This window comes from Bidens hawaiensis, unplaced genomic scaffold, assembly GCF_021521415.1.
Source record: "Bidens hawaiensis isolate Kalapana, Puna unplaced genomic scaffold, B.hawaiensis_p1.1 tig00019904_1, whole genome shotgun sequence".
Lineage (NCBI taxonomy): Eukaryota > Viridiplantae > Streptophyta > Magnoliopsida > Asterales > Asteraceae > Bidens > Bidens hawaiensis.
Genome location: NW_027493020.1, coordinates 238 through 18,950, shown reverse-complemented (window position 1 = coordinate 18,950; position 18,713 = coordinate 238).

The window sequence follows — 18,713 nt, the reverse complement described above, 5'->3', positions numbered from 1 at the left end:
AACTTAAACCATGACATTTATTAACTTAAAACATCATATTATTAATTATCGCGCATCTTTTTCGGCTTGATCGATTGTCTCTTGCTCGGTTTGGTATTAAAGGTTTCGTTTAATGTATCGTCGTACCATTAAATCGAAATTCTTTTTCTGTGCCGTACTTTACTTATCCCGAAGCATTAATGCTTCGTAAAATCACTAAATATTATATATATCGTCTATAATTGAACCCTCGATTTGTTCGGGTTTCAATAACTATCGATCGATTGATCACATATTCAATACGATGAATTATATATTAACGTACAATCAATACAGTGAACCATGTATTCTCGTATAATTACTATGGTAACTCATGTACCCGACATTAAATATGACGTAACTATTGTCTACCGGTTAGGGTATACCGGGTTTCGTCGGAATCGTTACATTCTCCCCCCGTTAAGAAATTTCGTCCTCGAAATTTTACACGTCCACTATCCCTTTCCGAGAGAAAGGTGAGGGTTTTTCCTTCAGAATTCACCCTCGCGTTACCAGGTATAATCTGGTCCTCGCTGTGAATTCCTCTTAATCTTGATCAATAAAGCTTGGTGTGTCCAAACTGTTTAGTTTTCCCGTCTACTTTCTCTACGGAATTTTTTTATCATATCAAGCATGTCTTCTATGAGTACCTCCATCACTAGTATTTTCGTTGCCTCATCGCTTAGGTACTTTTCAATCCGTATACATGGCAAAACATCATGTATAGTATTTAGCCCCTGGAGTACTTTAATCGATAAACTAAATGACCAATCATGGAGATAGTCTCATGAGGCCCAATATATTAAGGAGCTATTTTTTATTTTGCCAAACCTCATATTACCTCTCGAAGGTGATACCTTAAAAATGCCTTGTCACCTCCTTCTCGTGACAATGGTTTCCTTTGAATGTTGGCATAAATCCTTTGCCAATCTCGTGCTACTTTCAACTTATCTTAAATATTATAAGTCCGATTGGTTGTTTCTCGAATCAATTCAATTCTTATGGCTTGATTGACGCCCATTTTCAATTTAACAAATTGGTGATTGTGACACCCGGTAATTTCCCAACCCCTTAAACTAAGTAATCAACCTAATAATTAGGTGATTGTAAATATTATGCGCGCCATGTTAGTCAGCGCGTGCATTTGTTATGTGCGCCCTGCGCGAGCGCGCTATGTTAAGAATCAGCGCGGGCACATTATGTGCGCCCGGCGCGAGCATATGTTAGAATCAGCGCGGGCATTTATGTTTGCCCTGCGCGAGCGCGCCATGTTAGTCAGCGCGTGCATGTGTTATGTGCGCCCTGCGCGAGCGCACCATGTTAAGAACCAGCGTGAGCATATGTTATATGCGCCATGCGTGAACGTTTTGGCCTTATGTTTCATGTAACTTAAACGTTATGTTGTCTATGGGTTGACCATCCCGCATGATGCTAAGGCGGGTGCATCCTACATCGTTTATGCGCGTGCGGAAGGGAACTAACCTACCCGCATGGCGGGAACGTTGAGAGCTAGTTTGTCTGAAGCTCCAGGATGGAATTGACTTCAACATGACTGATCACTATGTTGAAATACCAAAACCACCTGGAGAATCTACAAATGAAACTCAAATGTCCCTAACTGCGAGAAGGTTACGCACCTACCCGCAGCAAAGAAATGTTCTACACGCAGAAAGCTATGCGCACCAAGTTATACGCGCAGAACAACACTTAGTCAAAATGTTCAGATTTAAGGAAATTGTCCCCGCCCAAAAGAGGGCGGTTGCGTGTTTCAGAAAACTTCTACTTTTTACTGTACACTGTCTAAAGCACTGAAAAAGCAAACTGTAAAAGTCAACTGCCAGCCACCCACTCTCACCAACCACAGCCCTGCATGTCCTGTCCATATCAAATCAGAATCTTTATCTACTTTTCTACTCTTTTTAATAAATAATAATAATTTCCATACTTTATCATCATTTCAAAAGATTACAATTCCCTAAAGCAAGGGATTATGTTCCCTTGAGTTTGCCTATAAATTTGTAGCCTAAATTATCACCCAAAACACACTTCAAAGAACTACAAACTTGCACTAATCTTTTCCCAAGCATCCGTTGTTTCCAGCTCCGATCCTGTTACTAGGTAAGCCGAGATTATAACCTTGAGATCTATTTTCCAACCCTTATATCTTGATCTTAATATATATATTTGTTATTTAATCGTATTCTAGACCTTCGATTCCGAGGCCAACACCAAGAAAACCCGAATCTCGATTAATCCCTTAACAGGAACCACAGGTGAGTCTCACAGCCCCTATTTTCACTGTTTTCACCATTTTAAACTGCTTTCGGGGCGAGGGACACGTATTTAAATAATGTTTTATCATGGTATATTTACAAGCTAAGCAAACGATTACGTGTTTAAGTTATGTTTCATGATGAGCAATGCGAACAGTTATCTATGGTTTTTCGATGATAGTGCACCAGATTCGAGTAAGTGATCACTTTACCATTGGAACTCTAAGGGTAGGGACTGCTGGTTTGATCCGCCCACTCGTAGGGGTCGCACCTCTTACATAGACGAGTGCCTAGTATGGTCATGGGGCAGTACTATGGGTTTGAGCCCGCTCGTAGAGGTCGCTCCTCTTACGCAGACGAGCGCCTTGTTTTCCGGCACAACGTCCGCGCGTAACCCGCGGGACGGTATTACAGCATATAATCGCTCGTAGTGGCAGCGCCACTTACACAGACGAGCACAGTTTTTTCCAGAAGTGTCCGCGCGTAACCCGCGGGACGGTATTACGTTATTTTAGCTCGTAGTGGCAGCGCCACTTACACAGACGAGCACAGTTCCCAGAAATGTTCGCGCGTAACCCGCGGAACGATTTTATCAGAATATGTTGATAGAACTATGTTTTACCAAGCATGTGTTTTAATGATGCTAACAGAATTATGTTTCAGAATGATTATGATGCAATACGATTTATCAAGTTACTAAAACTTGTGAACTCACTCAGTTTATACTGATTCAAATGTTTTTACGTGTCTTTCAGGAGATAACTAGGTAGCGCATGGAGTCACACTTAGAGCACCACACGCTGAACATCTAAAACAAGCTTTTTGGAAGATTTTGGTTTTATCCCCTCGATGCGCACGGTTACCCGCCGCGCAAGGGGATATGGCGAGAAAATCTTCAGTTTTTGTACTTGGATGTTTTTATGTAATACTTAAACAATGTAATGTATTTGTATTAAACTTCTCATGCGCAATAAAAATCTTTGAATGTTTTGCAATGGCCCGTGCTTAAGTATCAATCCCCACTCGCGCGCAGCCCGGCTGTTTCCGCCGCTCAGGGCCGGGTGTGACAGATTGGTATCAGAGCACTGGTTATAGCGAACTAGGAAAAGAAGTTTTTAACCTAGACTATAACCTTTGGGGAATCGCATGAAATATTTTTCAAAGAATATTTTCAAAAGAAAAATCACACACGCACTTAGGAACACGGGTCACAGTGTCTAGAGATAAGAACATTATGTGCTCTGAGTACATGCGCTAAGTTTGTTACATTTTCTTTTTATGAAAAGAATGCCTCCAACCAGAGCCAAGGGAATTACCATGACACCCGAGGAGCTCGCAGAAATAATCGCGCAGGCGATTGCAACGCATGAGGCCAGCAAGGCCGAATCTAGTCAGGGTCGCCAAGAGAACGAGACCCCAGAACCCGAATCAGGAGCCTTGGACAAAGGTTGCTCCTATAAAACATTCATGGCCTGTAGGCCTTGGCCGTTCAAAGGCACCGAAGGAGCCATTGGGCTCTACAATTGGATTGACAAGATGGAGACAGTTCTCTCCATCAGCGGATGTAGTGAAAACCAGAAGGTCCTTTACGCGACCTGCATGTTCCAAGAAGCAGCTTCATCTTGGTGGAAGCTCCAAGTAAAGACTTTGGGGCGAGAAGTTGCTCTTCACAAGACCTGGGAAGAATTGAAAGAAATGTTGATGAGAAAGTTCTGCTCTCGCGCAGAAATTCAGAGCTTGCAACAAGAATTCTGGAACCACACCATGGTAGGAACAGATATCGATGCCTACACCAATCGTTTCAACGAGCTTTGCCAGCTGGTGCCAGACATGGCAAACACAGAAGAAAAGAAAATCGAGAGGTACATCTTTGGGTTACCTCCTGTCGTTAGGGTCCCGCTCAACGCCGCCGCACCTCCGACCTTTGACGAGGCGGTTGCGCGAGCCATCACCCTTACAAGGGATACGGTTCGTGCGGGTATGTTGACTGCTCGCTTGAACGAGCAGCGAACCTCTGACTCCAAGAGGAAATGGAACTCCCACCGAGGATCAGACTTCAAGCAGCCACCGCCCAAGAAGCAGGAAAGCACAAGGGTTTACGCGATTCAAGCCGCGGAACCATCAAGGAAAGGATACAGCGGGCCTTACCCATGGTGCAACAAATGCAAGTATCACCACGAAGGCGAGATGCGCGAACGTCACGTGCGCCAAATGTGGCAGACCAGGACACAAGGCGATGAATTGTCGCATCAGAGAAGCTGGATCGAGCGACAGCTGCTACGCATGCGGGAAGCCTGGACACTTCAGTCGGGATTGCCCACAGAAAGGAAACCAAGCTCGCGGAGAGCTTTTGTGATCGGCGCGGGTGAAGCAAAGGAAGAGCCGAATGTGGTAACCGGTACGTTTTTGCTTAACGGTCATTATGCATCTGTCTTATTTGATACTGGCGCTGACCTAAGTTTTATATCCCATGAGTTTAAAAACTCCCTGGGCTTAGCGACCAGTAGGCTAGACAAACCTTATACTATAGAACTAGCCAATGGTAGGCAGTTATGCGCGAATGAAAGGACTGAGCAATGTGTGTTAGTCATGGGAGGTCATGAGTTCAATATAAACTTGTTGCCAATAGATTTGGGAAGTTTCGATATTGTGGTAGGTATGGATTGGTTGGTCGAGAATCTCGCGGAGATTGTTTGTCATGAGAAGCAGGTTCGAATTCCACTGTTGAACGGAGAAACTTTGATGATTCAAGGGGAAAGAAGGGGAGTTGCGACGAAACTGATTTCATGCCTAAAGGCGCGTAAGTGCCTAAGGAAAGGGTGCTACGCCTTCCTGGCGCATGTAGTAAAGAAAGGAGATGAGCGAAGAATTGAAGACTTACCAGTAGTGCGCGAATTTCCAGAAGTTTTTCCTGAAGATTTGCCCGGGTTACCGCCGCCGCGACAAGTCGAGTTTCGTATTGATTTGGTCCCAGGAGCTGCGCCAGTAGCTCGAGCGCCTTATCGCTTAGCTCCATCTGAGATGCAAGAGCTATCCAATCAGTTACAGGAACTATTGGATAAGGGTTTCATACGCCCAAGCTTTTCACCTTGGGGAGCTCCAGTTACTGTTTGTAAAGAAGAAAGATGGTTCGTTCAGAATGTGTATTGACTACAGGGAGCTGAACAAGCTGACAGTCAAAAATCGGTACCCCTTACCGAGGATTGACGACTTATTTGACCAGTTGCAGGGATCCAGTTATTATTCGAAGATAGATCTACGGTCAGGATACCACCAACTTAGGGTCCATGAGGAAGACGCGCCAAAGACAGCCTTCCGAACCAGATATGGCCATTATGAGTTCTTAGTGATGCCTTTCGGGCTAACTAATGCGCCGGCTATATTCATGGATCTGATGAACCGCGTGTGCAAACCATATTTGGACAAGTTTGTGATTGTGTTCATAGATGATATTTTGGTTTACTCTCGAACCAAGGCCGAGCATGAGCAACACCTGAGATTGATTTTGGAATTGTTAAGGAAAGAAAAGTTGTATGCGAAGTTTTCCAAGTGCGAATTTTGGCTTAGAGAAGTTCACTTCCTCGGTCACGTTGTAAACGAGAAAGGAATTCACGTTGATCCTTCCAAAGTCAAGGCCATCGAAAACTGGGAAGCACCAAAAACCCCAACTGAGGTGAGGCAATTCCTTGGACTAGCTGGCTACTATCGACGCTTCATTGAGAACTTCTCCAAGATAGCTCTACCTCTGACCGCGCTAACTCAGAAAGACAGGATGTTTGTTTGGGGCGAAAACCAGGAAGCAGCGTTTCAAATGTTGAAACAGAAGTTATGTAGTGCGCCAATCTTATCCCTGCCCGAGGGGACAGATGACATCGTTGTTTACTGCGACGCTTCACATCAAGGACTCGGATGTGTCCTTATGCAGCGAGACAAGTCATAGCGTATGCCTCGCGCCAACTTAAGACCAATGAGAAGAACTACACAACGCATGATTTAGAACTTGGAGCTGTTGTCTTCGCGCTAAAGATTTGGCGCCATTACCTCTACGGTACGAAATGTGTAATCTTTACGGATCATAAGAGCCTCCAACATATATTCGATCAGAAGGAATTAAACATGAGGCAACGAAGATGGGTTGAATTGTTGAATGATTATGATTGCGAGATCAAGTATCATCCGGGGGAAAGCGAATGTGGTAGCAGACGCGCTAAGCAGAAAGGAGCGAATAAAAACGCTACGAGTCAAGGCTCTAAGGTTGACCATTCACGCAGATCTCTCTACCCGCATCCGAGACGCTCAGCAAGAAGCCTTGAAACCAGAGTTTGTTAAAAACGAATGCCTTGGGGGTATGATTAAGAATTTGGAAACTTAAAGGGAACAACACTCGATATTTTGCCAACCGCATATGGGTCCCTCTCAAGGGAGGATTGCGCGAGCAGGTATTAAACGAAGCTCACAAGACGCGATATTCCGTACATCCTGGCGCAGACAAGATGTACCAAGATGTTAAAACGCTGTATTGGTGGCCCAATCTTAAAGGCGCCATCGCGATGTATGTCAGTAAGTGCCTGACGTGTTCAAAAGTAAAGGCTGAATACCAGAAACCATCGGGGTTGCTTCAGCAGCCAGAAATTCCCATGTGGAAGTGGGAACAAATCTCTACGGACTTCATCACCAAACTACCAAGGACACCTGGGGGTTATGACACGATATGGGTTATTGTAGATCGGCTAACTAAGTCAGCGCACTTCCTGCCGATTAAAGAAACTGATAAAATGGAAAAGCTAGCCCGACTATATATTCGAGAAATAGTTTCAAAACATGGAGTCCCAGTGTCCATCATTTCTGATAGAGATAGTCGGTTCACCTCAAGGTTTTGGAGATCATTACAAGAGGGGTTAGGTACTCGACTGGACATGAGTACGGCTTATCACCCCCAAACGGATGGACAAAGCGAACGAACGATCCAGACATTGGAAGATATGCTGCGCGCTGTGCGCGATCGATTTTGGAGGTAGTTGGGATACCCACCTCCCGTTGGTTGAATTTTCTTACAATAACAGTTATCACACAAGCATTAAGGCTGCGCCGTTCGAAGCTTTATATGGGCGCAAGTGTAGATCCCCACTGTGTTGGGCTGAAGTGGGCGACAAGCAAATGACTGGTCCAGAAGTGATCCAAGAAACAACAGACAAGATTTTTCAGATAAGGGATCGCCTTAAGGCAGCACGCGACAGACAGAAAAGTTATGCTGATATGAGAAGGAAACCGTTGGAGTTTCAAGTAGGGGATAAAGTACTTTTGAAAGTCTCTCCATGGAAGGGAGTCCCCCGTTTCGGTAAGCGAGGAAAGCTAAATCCGCGCTACATTGGACCTTTTGAGATCCTGGAGAGGATCGGTCCAGTTGCTTATAAACTCCGTCTACCCGCCGAACTCAGTGGAGTTCATGATACGTTTCATGTATCCAACCTCAAGAAATGTTTATCTGACGAAACGTTGATTTTACCGGTGGAAGAAATTCATATTGACAAACAGCTGCACTTCGTAGAAGAGCCTATAGCAGTAACCGATTGGAAAGAACAAAGGTTGCGCAGAAGCAGAATCAAGTTGGTAAAAGTTCAATGGAACTCAAGGCGTGGGCCTGAATTCACTTGGGAAAGAGAAGATCAGATGCGCATAAAATACCCACACCTCTTTCAGAATATGGCTTCTGCCAGCAACGTCTCCTAAATTTCGGGACGAAATTCGTTTAACGAGGGGGAGAATGTGACACCCGGTAAATTCCCCAACCCCTTAAACTAAGTAATCAACCTAATAATTAGGTGATTGTAAATATTATGCGCGCCATGTTAGTCAGCGCGTGCATTTGTTATGTGCGCCCTGCGCGATGAGCGCGCTATGTTAAGAATCAGCGCGGGCACATTATGTGCGCCCGGCGCGAGCATATGTTAGAATCAGCGCGGGCATTTATGTTTGCCCTGCGCGGAGCGCGCCATGTTAGTCAGCGCGTGCATGTGTTATGTGCGCCCTGCGCGAGCGCACCATGTTAAGAACCAGCGTGAGCATATGTTATATGCGCCATGCGTGAACGTATTGGCCTTATGTTTTCATGTAACTTAAACGTTATGTTGTCTATGGGTTGACCATCCCGCATGATGCTAAGGCGGGGTGCATCCTACATCGTTTATGCGCGTGCGGAAGGGAACTAACCTACCCGCATGGCGGGAACTTTGAGAGCTAGTTTGTCTGAAGCTCCAGGATGGAATTGACTTCAACATGACTGATCACTATGTTGAAATACCAAAACCACCTGGAGAATCTACAAATGAAACTCAAACGTCCCTAACTGCGAGAAGGTTACGCACCTACCCGCAGCAAAGAAATGTCCTACACGCAGAAAGCTATGCGCACCAAGTTATACGCGCAGAACAACACTTAGTCAAAATGTTCAGATTTAAGGAAATTGTCCCCGCCCAAAAGAGGGCGGTTGCGTGTTTCAGAAAACTTCTACTTTTTACTGTACACTGTCTAAAGCACTGAAAAAGCAAACTGTAAAAGTCAACTGCCAGCCACCCACTCTCACCAACCACAGCCCTGCATGTCCTGTCCATATCAAATCAGAATCTTTAATCTACTTTTCTACTCTTTTTAATAAATAATAATAATTTCCATACTTTATCATCATTTCAAAAGATTACAATTCCCTAAAGCAAGGGATTATGTTCCCTTGAGTTTGCCTATAAATTTGTAGCCTAAATTATCACCCAAAACACACTTCAAAGAACTACAAACTTGCACTAATCCTTTCCCAAGCATCCGTTGTTTCCAGCTCCGATCCTGTTACTAGGTAAGCCGAGATTATAACCTTGAGATCTACTTTCCAACCCTTATATCTTGATCTTAATATATATATTTGTTATTTAATCGTATTCTAGACCTTCGATTCCGAGGCCAACACCAAGAAAACCCGAATCTCGATTAATCCCTTAACAAGAACCACAGGTGAGTCTCACAGCCCCTATTTTCACTGTTTTCACCATTTTAAACTGCTTTCGGGGCGAGGGGACACGTATTTAAATAATGTTTTATCATGGTATATTTACAAGCTAAGCAAACGATTACGTGTTTAAGTTATGTTTCATGATGAGCAATGCGAACAGTTATCTATGGTTTTTCGATGATAGTGCACCAGATTCGAGTAAGTGATCACTTTACCATTGGAACTCTAAGGGTAGGGACTGCTGGTTTGATCCGCCCACTCGTAGGGGTCGCACCTCTTTACATAGACGAGTGCCTAGTATGGTCATGGGGCAGTACTATGGGTTTGAGCCCGCTCGTAGAGGTCGCTCCTCTTACGCAGACGAGCGCCTTGTTTTCCGGCACAACGTCCGCGCGTAACCCGCGGGACGGTATTACAGCATATATTCGCTCGTAGTGGCAGCGCCACTTACACAGACGAGCACAGTTTTTTTCCAGAAGTGTCCGCGCGTAACCCGCGGGACGGTATTACGTTATTTTAGCTCGTAGTGGCAGCGCCACTTACACAGACGAGCACAGTTCCCAGAAATGTTCGCGCGTAACCCGCGGAACGATTTTATCAGAATATGTTGATAGAACTATGTTTTACCAAGCATGTGTTTTAATGATGCTAACAGAATTATGTTTCAGAATGATTATGATGCAATACGATTTATCAAGTTACTAAAACTTGTGAACTCACTCAGTTTATACTGATTCAAATGTTTTTACGTGTCTTTCAGGAGATAACTAGGTAGCGCATGGAGTCACACTTAGAGCACCACACGCTGAACATCTAAAACAAGCTTTTTGGAAGATTTTGGTTTTATCCCCTCGATGCGCACGGTTACCCGCCGCGCAAGGGGATATGGCGAGGAAAATCTTCAGTTTTTGTACTTGGATGTTTTTATGTAATACTTAAACAATGTAATGTATTTGTATTAAACTTCTCATGCGCAATAAAAATCTTTGAATGTTTTGCAATGGCCCGTGCTTAAGTATCAATCCCCACTCGCGCGCGCCCGGCTGTTTCCGCCGCTCAGGGCCGGGTGTGACACATCATACAATACGATACATAATTCTATTTATTATAATGTATCCTAACATCCCGCACGCAAATCTTACACACATCAAGCACTTAGCACGTAAGCAATCACTTCATCTTAATTGTACCTGAAAAGCATGTGAGAAAACGGGTCAACTACGAATAGTTGGTGAGTTTCACAATTCGGGTAAACCATGATAAATCATTATCAAAATATAATATTATCGATGTAATTAGCATGTTTAGGATTTTCATGTGTTTGGTTATGGTAGTATGTAGGGTTGCACCGTTTTCCCTCGTTGGTGCAACCCATTTGTGTGTTTTTTTAAGTACTCTGTTTTATTTCAAACTATATTTTGATGATTTGGATTATGTTGGTTTTGGGATGATGTTTGTTGGATGCTTTTATTAAATATGATGGGTTTATAATGTGTTTGTTAGTATGTTAGTGGCATGTTTTAGTTGCTTAGGTTTTGGATGCTTTCACGCGTTTACGGGTCTTTGGTTTTGGCAGATTTCTGGATTTCAGGGGAGTTTTTCTGTTCTCTCTTTTGCACTTACTTTTATAGTTTTTTTGTTGTACAACGAGGGCGTTGTACAATTCAAGTATGGGGAGGGAATTTGAACTTTGTTTGTCTAAAATTAAATTTGTTTGCAAAATTCCTAAATATATTTCTGTAACAAATAATAACCATTAAGCAATTTTTAATTCAAACTTTAATTGCATTGTCCTGAAGCGCAAATCTTTAAGGCATTCAAGCCGAAAATCTTTAAAAAGACATACCTTTAAACATGACAAATAAATAGATTCACTTTCTTACTTTGCAAAAATTACCCATTCCGCCCGTTTCCGTGAGTTAGCCTCGTCAGTTGTTTTTGCTCATGTTTTTTCCGGCAATTGAGTGAGCCGAGGTGATTATTGCAAAGTAGAAATTGCTTTTGGCATGCATTGCAAACCATATACACATACATAGTATAAACCATTTGAGGAATTTAGGATAAACCCATGTCTAGCCATTTTTCACTTATATTTCCCTTAACCACATTATTCCCCTAGTAGCCCATGTTTAGCCTTTTCCCGTGTTTTTCTTTTTCGCCCTATTTTTTATCGCCCACTTAGCCATAAATCCTTATATTTTTCACCCATTTTTAGTTAGAAATTCGGTTCGGCTAAGTTAGTTTGTTTTTCATTTCATTTTCATGTATTTTATCACTTGGGAATATTAGAAGCACAATGCTATCTACCAAAGTGTTTTATTAGTTTGTATTCATTTGTATAGTCTTTATAAAAAAAAAGCAAAAAAAAAAAAAAAAGCTAACAAAAATGTTACAAGAAAAGAAGAGAATAATAAGAAATTTGGTTCATCCCATATTGATGAAGTTTGATTCCAAATAGCAAATTTTGGTTCATTAGCTCTCGGTTCGTTTAGATCACTAGGTTTAGTTAGTAGTTACTTTTTATTTATAGCTAACTTAGTTCCTGATTTTCTAGCCTATTAGTCACTTTTCCCAAAAACAATCCTCACCCTAACCCTAAGCCAAATTACAACCCTCACGTACTCGTGTTTTATGCTATGTATGTGTTGGTTACATTTGAGCCTTAAGCAAGCCTATGCTTTGTTTGGTCATCGTCTTGGCATCGAGCGTTCTTAACATACAATATTACATGTATGATCACTAAATATAGCCGAGTGTATGAGCGAACATTGTGAGGTTTGCAAGGTGGGAAGGTGATGGAAACAAATGTAATGTTCTTTAGACTATGTCTTTATTTTTAATAGGCTTGTTTGCGGTTATTCTTGTTTTTGTGGAGTTTGTTTCATTTGCTTGAGGACAAGCAAAGTTCAAGTGTAGGGATGTTTGATGTAACATATAGTGTACACATTTAAGTATCAAATTATCCTCTTATTTGGGTAAAACTCAATGCAAATTTGTTGTATTCGGTACTTATTTGAGTTATTTATGAATTTGCAGGTCCGGGCGCCCGCCCGAAGAAGAAACGATGAAAAGATAGCGTACAACAGTGATCAAGTTTAATGACTTTTGGTTTCCTCTAAAATCGAATGTAATATTCATGCATATGAATACCTAGATGATTAAGCCGCATAAAGACTAACAGTGTCAAGAAACCTAACGCTTGTTATTTGCTTTATTATATTTTTGGGTGAACAACCAACTATAAGGCTTGAGTATGACAGGTTATTACATTTCTGCCATCCTCACCGAGATTTTTGCTAGAGACTAACACATCTTTCAATTTGGCGTTTCTTTATGTTTATATCAAATATATTATACTCTAACAGCTTGTTTAAGACCTACCAATGCACCAATGATTAAACACTCAGTCTTTTAAGCTTATTTGTTGCTGGATATGGGGTCAAACAATCATGTACTATCATTTTCTCTTTGTCACTTTCAGTCTATATATTAGTGGTTATCCTATCAATCTACAAGTAGATAACAGGACCAATACATGCAAGCATGCTCCACATACTTAAATAACCGACATAGTTTTCAGCGAGAAAATTAAGTAAAAACGCATAACAAACGCCCCAATTACTTTCCTTTGTCAGGTAAATGGCTATCCCGAACATTTACGAGTAAATATCAGGACCAAACATATACAAGTATATGCCCTTCAAATATGAGTAATTGACATACTTTTTAGCCAAAGTATTCAAAAATCTTTTTGGTTTTTCTCTTTACATACATAAAACACAATCTTTTTGTCTTTTTTGGATTTTTCTATACAAAACGAAAGATTTACAATCTTTTTTATATTTCAAATTTTCTTTTAAATAAAATAAAACTTCACAATCTTTTTAGATTTTCGGATTTTTCCTATACAAATGAAAACACAATATTTTTGGTGTTTCAGTTTTATTAAAATGTTTTTGGATTTTCAAAATTTAAAAGAAAAATATTAAAAACATGAAACAACAATATTTTTGATTTTTGAAATTTTTCAATATTTTTGGGTTTTATCTATACAAACGAAAAGCACAATATTCTTGTATTTTCTATTTTTCACCCTCTAAAATCCAAAACCAAAAATTTTAAAGAAAAATAAACTGAAAATAAAGATAATCATACTTGTTTCAGGATATCAGCAGGGGTTTTTAATCCATTTAAACCAAGTAGAAAATCAAACGCGTTTTGTCAAATGCTTTGGTAAATAGATCGGCTTTTTGAAAATCGGTATGCACTTTCTCAAGGTCAATCGATTTCTTTTCAAAACAATCCCTTATGAAATGATATCGAATTTCGATATGTTTCGTTTTAAAGTGTTGCACGGGATTTTTGGTGATGCTAACTTATGGCATCAGAATTATCAATTAAAATGGGAGTAGTAAGGAACTTCAAACCGTAATCACGAAGATGTTGTTGTATCTACAAAACATGGGAACAACAACTCGAGGTTGCAACATATTCAACTTTGGCGGTTTGAAGTGGAGACTGTTGTCTGCTTCTTACACTGCCAGGAAACAAGCCGGCTTCCTAAGAATTGACACCCTACTGTAGTCGATTTAAAGTTAATCTTGCATCCTCCATAGTCTGAGTCAGAATAAGCGGTAAGATCAAAGGTATCGTCCTTGGGGACCATAACCCGATGTCTGGATTACCCCTCAGATATTGAAGAATACGCTTGACCGCTGCCAGGTGAGTCACTCGGGGGACTAGCTTGGTACCTAGCACATAAACAAACAGCAAACATTAAATCATATCGAGAAGCAGTAAGATACATCAAAGAACCAATCATAGCTCGATAGAGGGTAGGATCGACAGTCTCCTCCAATTCATTGGGTGATAAATTGTGACCCGCGGGGAGAGGAGTAGAAGGGGTTTTTTCCGGCAGTAATCTTGAATTGGCTCAGGACATCGTTCACGTACTTGGTCTGATGAAAGAAAATTCCTTTCGCAGACTCGTGAACCTACAACCCTAAAAATAAGTTCATCTCTCCCACCGAATTCATTTTGAACTTGGTTTGCACTGAATTTTCGAATTCCTTACATAACGCGTCGTTTGTTGACCCAAAGATAATTTTATCGACATAGATCTGAACGAGAAGAAGATCATCACCAATGTTTTAATAAAATAAAGTGCAGTCAACAGTCCCTCGTTTGAAGCCGTTATTAGTCATATGGTCGGCAAGCATGCCATACCAAGCTCTCGGGGCTTGATGTAGACCATAAGACCCTTGTTTAAGCGATAAACTCGGTCAGGATAATCAGGGTCTTCAAAGCCAGGAGGCTATAACACAAACACTTCCTTGTGTAGTTCACCGTTGAGAAAGCACTTTTAACATCCATTTGATAGACTTTAATATTCTTGTAAGCCGCATAAGCAAGAAAAATACGTATAGCTTCCAATCTTGCAACCGGAGCGTATACCTCAGTGTAGTCTATACCCTCTTGCTGATAGAAAACCTTGCACCATTAGTCGGGCCTTGTTTCTCACGATAACCCCACGATCTTCCTTTTTGCATTTAAATACCCACTTAGTTGGAATAGGCTTTTTAACTCGAGCGGATTTGTCGATAAGATCCCATACGTCCAATCGTGCAAATTGTTTCAATTCCTCTTGCATCGCTTCTACCCAAGAAGGATCTTGAAGTGCCATACGAGGCGTCGTAGGCTCAACTTGGGATAGAAAGCAAGTAAATTTAGCCACGTTTCTCTAGAAGAATGTAAATCTGCATAAGCACACAATACATTATTCTCACTCGAAGACGCAACTTGATGACGTGTTTGAACGCCCGCATCAAGTTCTCCAATAATGTTTTCCTTTGGATGATAATTATGATTCCTAAGAGTGGGATTCTCAGGACCAATAACGTTTTCGAATAAGTTAGTGTAATGTTCTCCAAGCTCATGATATGAATCATCACTGTCAAGTTCAATAACTTGATCAACAACTTGATTATCATCAGAAGACGTAGTAGCATTATCAAAAGAAGCTGGAGGATCATCACTTGGATCTTCAGTTGGAGCAACAGTTGGAGCTTCAACATCATTAGAACTTGAAAACTTGGAATTACGAATTGATCTTCAAAGTATGCACGAACCAAGTCTTCATCTGGTTGCTCAGTGATTGGAGAAAATGAATTAAATAAACTATCATAATCAAACATCTAGTCGGGACCTTTCCCTTGAGAACTTGTGGTGTAGTTTTGACAGTCCACATGGTACCACTCCTCAACACAACCAGAAGTGAAATTAAATACCCTTTTCTTTGGAGAAGCATAACCCAAAAAATATCCCTCGATAGCTTTTTCATCAAACTTACCCACATCCCTTTTCAACATCGTACAAGGACACCCGAAAGGTTCCAGGTACTTTAAGTTAGGATTTCGATTGTTCAAAATCTCATAGCTTGTATTCTTGAGTCTTTTAATAGTCAGAACCCGATTAAGAGTATAAAAAGCAGTATTCACAGCCTCATTCTAGAATTGGACAGGAAGCTTAGAATCGGCAAGCATAGTTCTAGCAGCTTCAATCAAAGTTCTGTTTTTCCTTTCAGCAACACCGTTTTGTTGTGGTACATACGGGGCACTGTATTCTCAATGAATTATTTTTTGTACACAAAAGAAATCCAATACAGTATTTTTAAATTCAGTACCATTGTCACTTCGAATTCTCCTCACTTTTTCTTGTAAAGTGATTCGATCTTAGTGATTAAATTTTGAACAAGAACAGGTGTTTGATCTTTCTAACTCATAAATAAGACCCATGAGTATCTTGAATAATCATCGGTAACCACAAGACAGTACCAATCTCCAGAGATACTAGCATGATTCACATGACCGAAAAGATCCATATGAAGTCATTCAAGAAGAGTATCAATGGAATATAGTAACTTAGACGGATGTGACTTTTTCTTCTATTTTCCTTTCTTGCAAGCAACACCGTGGTCAGATAATTTAAAGTACTTCAAAGAAACACACTCAACTAAGTCATTTGCCATTAAATAATTCATCTTTCGAACATGAATGTGACCTATTCTACGATGCCATAAAATAGAGTCCTTCTCGATTGCCTTTGAGACAAAACATGTTTCAATTGATGTTGATACTTTAGAACTCATATTTAAGACATAAATATCATTCGATCAAGGTGATCGCATGACTACCATGTCCTCGGGAATTACGTATCCCGGTTTCAAAATCAGACATTCTTTATCGGTAATATTGTAGTGTACTTCTTGTCACAGATTTGCACACACTTAATAAGTTATGGTCTACCTTGTCACAGTAATTGACTTTCTCAAATGTAATGTGACCATTTGAAACTTCACCTTCTTGTGTGATCATACCCCCAGAATTCCCAGCAAACGCGACATAACACATTGAATATTTCTTACATTTATTAAGAGGTCGAGATTTCCAGTAATATGACGAGAACATCCACTATCCATTATCCAGTTTTCACCAGACACGGTCTTGGATGTACCCTACACACAAAGTAAAAGCGATTAGTTCAAAAAGGCAGCCAAGGCCTCAGTTTGGGCACCTTTTGATTTTCATGAGAAGAAGTAAATTTAGCCGAATTCAGTTGTTGTTCAGTAACTTGAGAATAAGTTACAGGCCTTTTAGACTTTCGTCTCAGATAGGCCGCTTGAACGACATTTGAGTTCACGTTCTTGCATATTGGCTCAGTTGGAACAAACTTCGGTTTCACTTGACCATAAATTTCATTCACATGAACTACTTTTCGTGGATTCACATTTGAGAACATGATGTGAGTATCATCATCACACGAAAAAAGGTCGCTTCAAAATCTCCTTTATCAAAGAACCGGTTTTGATTGGTCCTTGACAAACGGATGAAGATTCTGAGATTTCTTCTCTCCACAGTTTCTCACAACATGACCTTGTTGACCACAAAGAAAACAACTTCGCATGTCCACACGATCAGTTTGAGATTTAGCATAAACAGATTCATTAGAAGGTTGATGACTCACGTTCTTAGTAAAACTCTTAGCCAATCATCAGACGACACCGATTTCTTTTTCAAATAGAAATCAAAATTAGAGCAGTTTGAATAACTTTGCAAAGTGTCAATTCCAGTAGATTTCACAAACTGAACTTTCTTAGCAATTTTTAATACTTGTTTAGCTTTAATCAATGGGTCTGATGTGTTTGATGTTTTGGCAGAAGCATACTGACGTTCAAGATCTTGTATCTTGGTGGTTTCATTGTGAAAGACACTTTCAATCAGTTCCAGTTTGATAATGCTAATCGGAATGTCTTTCTCAGTGAACATCGTGTCTATGCCTTTTAATTTAAACACACGGCCCGTTGATTCACATTTGAGAACATGATGTGAGTATCATCATCACACGAAAAAGGTCGCTTCAAAATCTCCTTTATCAAAGGAACCGGTTTTGATTGGTCCTTGACAAACGGATGAAGATTCTGAGATTTCTCTCTCCACAGTTTCTCACAACATGACCTTGTTGACCACAAAGAAAACAACTTCGCATGTCCACACGATCAGTTTGAGATTTAGCATAAACAGATTCATTAGAAGGTTGATGACTCACGTTCTTAGTAAAACTCTTAGCCAATCATCAGACGACACCGATTTCTTTTTCAAATAGAAATCAAAATTAGAGCAGTTTGAATAACTTTGCAAAGTGTCAATTCCAGTAGATTTCACAAACTGAACTTTCTTAGCAATTTTTAATACTTGTTTAGCTTTAATCAATGGGTCTGATGTGTTTGATGTTTTGGCAGAAGCATACTGACGTTCAAGATCTTGTATCTTGGTGGTTTCATTGTGAAAGACACTTTCAATCAGTTCCAGTTTGATAATGCTAATCGGAATGTCTTTCTCAGTGAACATCGTGTCTATGCCTTTTAATTTAAACACACGGCCCGTTGATGACTTGGAAACATTAGGATTGATGAAACGTATCAAATCCTTATCATAAAATTTTAGGCTTTTCTAGTTTCTTAGCCTTCACTGGTTTTACCTTGACTTGATCTTCTTTTCTCACATGAGTTGTGTTTGAACCATACACGGCCTCCTTAAATTCATAAGGTTCACATAGAATGTGATTAGAACTTGGAATGTTCTGGTTCTTGTGTATAACTTCGGGTTCAAACACGTCCTAAATGATGACTTTATCAACATTCTCAACAAATACTTTGTTGCTTTCAACATGAGGTTTTTGAGTTGGTGGTTGGGTTTTAACATTTTCAGATTTTACTGGTTTAGGTTTGTCAGAAACAATAGATTCTTTCATGATCACATCTTTTTCTTTTCTAGCAAAAGGATTTGCTGTATAATCATTATAAAACGGTGGTGGAATTTCAACAAAAGCTATACCCTTTTTAGAATATTTTTGCTTACCAGATA